Source organism: Pinus tabuliformis, chromosome 7, assembly GCF_031772625.1.
Source record: "Pinus tabuliformis cultivar Carrire ecotype Pingquan chromosome 7, CPIR1, whole genome shotgun sequence".
Taxonomy (NCBI): domain Eukaryota; kingdom Viridiplantae; phylum Streptophyta; class Pinopsida; order Pinales; family Pinaceae; genus Pinus; species Pinus tabuliformis.
The window spans coordinates 1,830,518,386-1,830,526,814 of record NC_142293.1 but is presented as its reverse complement, the minus strand read 5'-3'; positions in this window follow the sequence as shown (position 1 = coordinate 1,830,526,814).

Sequence of the window (8,429 nt, the reverse complement as noted above, 5' to 3'; positions counted from 1 at the left end):
ACAGAGTTTGGCCAAATGGAAGATGTGTGTGGTGAAGGCGAGGCGGATAATCCTCGAGGGAGTTCGAGACCACATTGTCTAGAGTCTCCATGACAAGGAAACTTCGTATTCTATGTGAAAAAAATTGACGGACTTGTATCAGAACAACAATGACCAAAGGAAATTGGATCTGAAGGACAAACTTCGAAAAATCAAAATGGAGAATGGCGAGACTATTCCAAAATACTTGACCAAGTTCACTCAATGTCATGATGAACTTGGAAGTGTTGGAATCACGGTTGTTGAGGATGATATGGTGAGTCTTGCTCTTCTAGGACTCCCAAAGAATTGGCATAGTTATCAGGACTCTTTCAATGGTCGGGAGAAGTTTCCAAATTGGGAATGACTGTGGTCAAATTTGATGTAGGAGGAGATCAGGAGGAACACTAGGTATGGCTCTGCATCAAATATTGATGATGAAGAGAACTGTGCCTTAGAAATTAAGGCAAGTAAGGGGAAAGGGAAATCTTCCCATTCCAAATCGGATTCTTAACATGGAGGTAAGAAGAAAGACATGATGAAAGTTAAGTGCTTTCATTGTCATGAGCTGGGTCATTTTACTACAAATTTTCCATTCAAGAAGTACAAGAAGAAGTCCTTAGGAGGAGCGGCGGGTGAGGCTTTGGCCTCTCAATTCTAATTGGAATTTTCCCTCATTGCATGCATGGTGTCATCAATGATGGGAAGTGTATGGTACTTAGATAGTGGAGCTTCATTCCAGATGACTAGCGACAAAGAGATATTTAATGACCTGGAGGAGAAAGATCTCCAGATACATATCGAGATGGGTGACGATGGGAAGTATAGTGTTATTGGATTGGGCACAATTACTTTTAAGAGGGAGCATGGGGCTCCACTCACCTTGAAGAGTGGTATGTATGTGCCCGGGTTGAAGAAGAACTTTGTATTCGTTTCCATGCTTGAGGATAGAGGCTATGATGTGATCTTCTCGAAAGGAAAGGCATTCCTTTGACACATAGCCACGGTCAAGTGAAGAAGATAGGGATTCGGGTGAAGAATATCTATAAGTTGGAGTTAGAGGAGTGTGTTTCTTTGAGCACAAAAGTAGAAAGGGTGCAGAGATGAGACGTTGGTGAGTTGTGGCATAGATGATTGGGCCACTTGCATCATGGGGCTTTGAAGATATTGCAGCATATTTCTTATGGGCTTCCCAAAGGTACGCTTGAGCAAGTTGATACATGCAAGGGGTGTACTTAGGACAATACACCAAGTCTTCCTTTCATGATAAAGACAGTCGAGCAGAGGCTATTCTAGAGCGAGTCCATTCAGATGTGTGTGGAAATTCTCGATAACATCCACAGTTAATCACAGGTATTATGTTATATTTGTTGATGACTTTTCTCGAAAATCTTGGATATTTTGCATGCAGAAAAAGGATCAAACTTTCACAAAGTTTTGTGAGTTTAAAGCATTGATGGAGAAAGAGACAGCAAGAAGGTTAAATCTCTACAGAGTGATAACGGTGGTGAGTATGTCTCAAACGAGTTTAAGAACTTTTGTGCAGTGGAAGGGATCAAATAGGAGTTGACGACACCCCATAACCCTCAGCACAATGGGGTGGCCGAGAGGAAGAACATAAGCATATTAGGGGCAGCAAGAGTGATGTTGCATGATCAAAGCCTACCACTACACTTGTGGGCTGAGGCATGCAACCCAATGGTTTATGTTGAGAATCGTAGCCCACATGGGAGACACCAGAGGAGGCTTATTCCGGTAAGAAGCCAGATGTTGGTCACTTCAATATTTTTGGGCCATCGGTATATTGCCATGTGACAAAAGATGCACAGAAGAAGCTTGAGTCGACAACAAAGTTGAAGATATTTGTGGGGTACACTGATACACCACACAACTATCAGGTGTACTTACCAACCAGCAGGATGACAGTGGTTCGTAGGGATGTTAGATTCGATGAGGAGAAGGCCATGTGAGTTTCCCTTGAGAGGGAGCTTGAGATACATGCGGATGAGGAGCTTTTAGTTCCTAATGTTGAGGAGCCTCAAATTGATGTGGAACAGGCACATGCAGAGGATACGGGAGTGGAGACATCCACTCATGTAGAGTCTTCCAGAGAGGGAAGAAAGCACACCAGATAGGTTGAAAAATTGTTGGATGATGCACGGGAGAATGTGGGAGCACCCACTTCTCAGCACAAGAGGAGGTCACCTGAGAGGTACACTAGATACATGACTCTTATGGGCGAATGTGTTGTGACAGAGCCATCTTCCTTTAAGGAAGTAGTGTAGCAATCGGTTTGGGTTGATGCCATGGTGGAGGAGTATGACTCCATAATTTGTAACAGTGTTTGGGATGTGGTCCTGAGATCGGAGAACAAGTCAGTGGTGAGCTCTCGTTGGCTTTACAAGGTAAAGCAAGCTGCAAAAGGTAGTGTGGAGAAGCATAAGGCTATATTGAGATTGACTATGATTAAACCTTTTCTCCTATTGCAAGGTACTAGTCGATCATATCTATATTGGCACTATCAACACAGATGGGTTGGAAGATACATTAGATGGATGTGAAGACATCCTTCCTTAATGGAATGCTTGAAAAAGAAGTGTACATAGAGCAACCTGAAGGTTTTGAGACCTTTGACCGTGAGTGGCATGTGTGCCAACTCAAGAGAGCATCGTATGGGTTGAAGCAAGCACCATGTGCTTGGTACACCAAGATAGATAGCTACTTCACCAGGTTGGGCTTCACGAAGAGTGAAGCAGATGCAAACCTGTACCAAATTGTTACACAACATTTTGTCATTGTCCCTGTACTCCCTGTTCCATGATCCTGGAGGACCTCTACAGTGAACCCTACATGCTTCCCCATCATGAAGAAACTCCCATTATGTCCCTCTTCATGAGCATAACATTTCCCTTTTGCATCATTTCCCAAGAATCTTCCTTTTACCCCAGTTTACAAGATTGACACTAATGGCCTGTTTCCTCCTTGCACCGATTTACAGAGATTAAAACTAGGACTAGCATTGTACGACACTACTAAGCCTTTTCTCAGTCACGCCGATCCTCTTTTGGCAAGTTTTTTAAATATGGAGTCGAAGCTTCCAGGTCTAGAAGCTTCGTAATGGAAGTCTGGTAAATGGTTGGGTTGGATAGAGATGAGGAAGTCAGTTTGGACTCCTTTCCCCTATTAGGATGGAATAAGCCCAAGAGATAAGGCCTTCTCCCATGATAAGAGGGACCATCTCCCCTCCATCCTGTAGGAATTTACAGGGTAAGTTCCTCAGATAGAACACCAAAGGACACCGCTCACAAACAGATAGCAGACCAATAAACCAGTACTTTTGACGTGGTTAAAACCCTCAAAGAGGGAAACAGTCCACGGCCTGAGCCAACGCGGCCACTTCAGGCAATTTATTAATAAAAGAATGAAAATTTACATAAGCTTCTCTCATGAACGGTTAACCTACAAATGACCCTCCATGCTCTTTAAATAGATATCATGGACCAATCGGGTGTTAAGCCATGGATCAAGTGTCGGTAATACCGACGAGAATGAACCGTCGGATCACTACATATCGTGACCGTCGGATTGTAGGTTACAAAATGTACATAGTAAAGAAACACACTTTACCTAACTCTATACTAGACCAAGTTGTACTTAACTATTTCCTATGTGTCGCAATATCCTAACATCCCCCCTTAAGAACAACTTGGGATAGGATTGAAGGATTTACAAATATGACACAATAGGAGAAGGAAGGAGGCACTAGAGCCTATCCCCCCTTAGTGACAACTTCCTGAACTCCAACCATAAATCGAAGTTTAATGAACTTCGCCTCTGTGAGAGCCTTTGTAAAGATGTCTGCAACTTGATCATCTGTTGAACAATATTTCACTTCAAGAACATGGTCATGAATGAGATTTCTGTTGAAGTGCATGTGCAGTTCAATGTGTTTGCTGCGCTGATGTTGGACTAGATATTTGCATAGTTGAATGGCACTTTGATTATCACACCAAAGTGTAGTCGGATGATGCTGCTGAAAGCCAAACTCTAACAGGATCTGACGAAGCCACAATGCTTCCTTACTAGCTTCTACGACACCACGATACTCTGCTTCTGCTGAAGAAAGAGAAATGGCACCTTGTTTCTTGCAAGCCCATGTAATAGGTCCTGAACCAAGAGTGAACACATAACCTGCAGTAGACTTCCGATCATCAGGGTCACCAGCCCAATCGGAATCATTGAAACCAACCAATAGAGGAGATGCTTTGTCACTGTAATGAATCCCAAACTGAACTGTACCTCGAACATAACGAAGTATTCTTTTAGCTGCTTTCCAACGACTTTCTCGTGGGTTTTGCATAAACCGAGCAACAAGGCCAACAACAAAGGAAAGGTCAGGACAAGTATGGGTTAGATACAAAAGTTTTCCTACAAGTTGACGGTATAAGGTAGCATCAACTTCAGGAGAAGTACAAGTGACTGAAAGTTTGACTCCAGACTGAAAGGGAGAAGGGGCTGGCTTACAGTCTTCCATGTGAAAATGGCGTAGAATATCACAGGCATACTTGGATTGGGAAAGGGAAATACCTTCCTTGGATTGCAAGACTTGAAGACCAAGAAAATAATGTAAGTGTTCTAAGTCTATCATTTCAAACTTCCTTTTAAGGCTAGACTTCACATGGTTTATAAGGTTGGGATCACTACCAGTCAGGATAAGATCATCAACATAAAGAACAAGAATGATAAGAGACTTGCCCACTTTCTTGGTGTAGACAGTATTGTCAGAATGACACCTAGAAAAGCCATTTTCTAAAAGAAAGTTATCCATTTTGGCATACCAAGCTCGAGGAGCTTGCTTGAGACCATAAAGGGATTTCTTAAGCCGACATACAAGGCTGGAGTTTGTTTGTATAAAGCCAATAGGTTGTTCCATATAGATTTATTCATGCAAGTCCCCATGCAAGAAGGCGGATTTAACATCCATCTGATGGACTTCCCATTTGAAAGAGGCAGCAAGGGACAGAACAAGGCGAATAGAGTTCATTTTGGCAACAGGGGAGAAGGTTTCAGTATAGTCAATGCCTTCAACTTATGAAAAACCCTTAGCAACAAGACGAGCTTTATGTTTATCAAATTTCCCATCTGGTCCATACTTGGTTCTGTAAACCCATTTGCATCTAACAAGTTTTCATCCCTTTGGTAGAGGAACAAGATCCCATGTATCATTTGCCAATAATGAATGATATTCTTCATTCATAGCTGCTTCCCAATCCGGATGGCCTGAAGCTTCTGCAAAGGTGTCAGGATCATAATTCACTAAAGCTTGAGCCAGTAAAGAAGAGGCTCTCTCGAACTGAGAACGTGTACGTCACTGATCTGTAGGATCACCGGCAAGATCACCTGCTGCATCCCGAGTAGAACGAACCCATTTTGGAAGCTGAGGAGCTGAAGGAGGATCCTGAGAAGGTGGGGGAGGATTTTCATCCTCGCTTTCATCATCTGAAGAAGAAATATTTTCAAAAGTAGAAGAGATAGGGAGAGGTGGCACATCCGCCGAACTAGGCTTGCAGGCCAATATATTTTCAGCAAACTTTACATCTCTTCTAATGATAACATTTTTGGACTTAAGTGGAATAAGTCTATATCCTTTGACATCTTCAGAATATCCAACAAAAATACATTTTTCACTCTTAGGTTCTAAAGCTTTATGTTTCTCATCTGGAATATGGGCCCATGCTTCACTTCCAAAAACACGAAAGTGACTTACATCTGGTTTGATTGAGCTCCATGCTTCTTCTGGAGTGATATTCTTTAAAACCTTAGTAGGAGTGTGATTTATTATGTAATTTGCACAGTTAATTGCTTCTGCCCAATAATTAAGACTAAGTCCTTTAGATTGAAGCATACAATTAGCCATTTCCTTTAAGGTGCGATTCTTCCTTTCAGCTACACCATTTTATTGTGGAGTATATGGAACATTATGTTGCATTTGAATTCCATTCTTAGTGCAAAAGTTGATGAATGTGTTTTTAACATATTCTCCGCCATTATCAGATCTTAGCTTAAGAATTTGATGTCCAGATTGTTTTTCAACAAAGGCCTTAAAGGCCAAGAACATGTTAAATACTTCACTCTTGAGTTTTAAGAAGTATACCCAAGTGCGTCTGGAGAAATCATCAATGAAAGTTAAGAAATATTTGTAGCCAGAGAATGAAGCAACTGGAAGTGGACCACATAAATCACTATGCATGAGCTGTAAAGGGGCTAAGGCGTGCCAAGAGGCACGTTTTTCAAAACTGTCCCGATGATGTTTTCCGAGTACACATCCGGAACAAACACCATCTCTGCAAGATACCGTTGGAAGACCTGTCACCATATTTTCTTTACATAGATTCTGAAGAGAGCGATAGTTTAAGTGACAAAATCGCTCATGCCAAAGTTTGCTCACTTCATCATTATGAGCAAAAAATACTGAGGGAAGATTTGATGACCCAAAGTTGTGAAACTTACACAACCTTGTAGAATCATCAGCAATGCCAGTTGCTAAAATCTGTCTAGGATCTCTTAGGTCCTTAATTACAACATCGTGAGGTGAAAATTCAACGATTTACCTTCACCTGAATGGGTTATCTGATATACAGATAGAAGGTTGCAGGATAAGGTTGGAACACATAATACATCATTAAACTGACCATTGTCTAGATGAACAGTTCCAGTCCCTACAACACTAAGAGATCTATCATCGCCAACATATATATTTTTGGTGTTACAATCATTTAAAGAAGAAAACATGGCTTTGTTTTTGGCCATGTGATAAGAAGCTCCAGAATCAATGAGCCACTCATGAGAATGAGAAGAAGAAGATACATTTAGTGCATAGCCAGATCGAGATGCTTGACAACCACATGCAGAAAGTGCCATTCCTGAAGATGAAGTTGAAGTTGAAGATTGCTCCAAATAGATGTTATGCTTCTTCATTGCTGCTTCCAAGGCTTCCATCTTCTTAAAGCATTTGGATTCTAAGTGGGCATCTCGATTACAAAAGTTGGAATGTCTATCTGTCTTCTTCCATTTGTTTTTATTTGTCTTATCATTTTGTTGAAATGATTTTTCATTTTGAGGCGGAAATTGCTTAGGACCCTTGTTTGGTTTAGGACCATTCCTTTTAGGATACGACTTCTTAGGATTCTTTGAATTTGGTTGCTGCTGGGCGGCTAACGCTTTCTTAGAAGAGTTTCCAAGATGAAGAAGACCAAGGTGTAAGAGTTTTTCTTGTTCTCTTATTAAAGAATCACAAAAGGAATCAAAGGAAGGGGACTTGTAGGCTTGTCCTTGAGAAATGGAGGCTTCTCTTGTAGAATGGAAGGTGGAAACAAACACAGAATAGGCTGGTCCCAACTTTGTAAGAATGGAGTAGATAAGGCTACTATCTTCTTTCTTAACCTTAACACCTTCCAAGAGAAGTCTAAGGGTCTTGAACTTGGACAAAAAATCTTCAATGCAAGAAAAATTATTGGGGTCCAATGTAAGCAATTCATTTTCAAGTTGATGGACTTTAAGTTCATTTTTTGTTGAAAAGTGTGCAACAAGAAATGCTTGTTGAGAATGCAACAAGATGATGGAGCTTAGTGGAAAGGAGTCGCCTTCACTAAGTGGGCCCGCAGGCAAATTATGGCGCAAGTTCTATTTTTGATCAAAGTGTGGGTGATCACAGTGTGGGTGATCACAGTGCGGGTGATCACAGTATGGGTGACCACAGTATGAGTGATCACAGTATGAGTGATCAAATTCTATTTTTAGATTGGCTGTCAAAAATAGAAAATTCAAATATTATTGTCTCATAATAATATTTGGACTATAAACTTGATCTTATTCTCTTGGAGCACTTCAGGATGAGCTACAGATGTGGTCCATGTAGATCCCATAAGGAAATACGTGGTTACCTATGGGATGACTAATATTTGCATGTAGGACTTCAATTAGAACTCAAGTGAGTTGAGTTTAGTGGACTGGAGGTGCAGTTGATGGAGTTGTGTTCAGTTTAGCTTTGTTAAACTGGTTGTATTTAGTCTAACTGATCAATAGACTAGAGATGAGTTGGGTGAATTAGTTATTAATTAATTCAGAAGTTATTAACTCATAATGCAACTATAGAATACATCAGTTAACTTAGTTGCATGTCAATGCATGTTCAGTTCAGCAGGGACAAGTGTTAGAGGATCATATTGCTATCAGTTGTAACTATAGCTGTGCATGATGATTTGCACAATTAGAGGGATTGAGTATGCCAATGAATTAGCCAATATCAAGAATTGTAGCCTTTGCTCACGTCCAACAGAGTGTGAGTGATTATTTGCAGGTCAAATACGAGTTTGGTAAGCCATTCTCATTAGTTCTTGAGCAGGTATTGA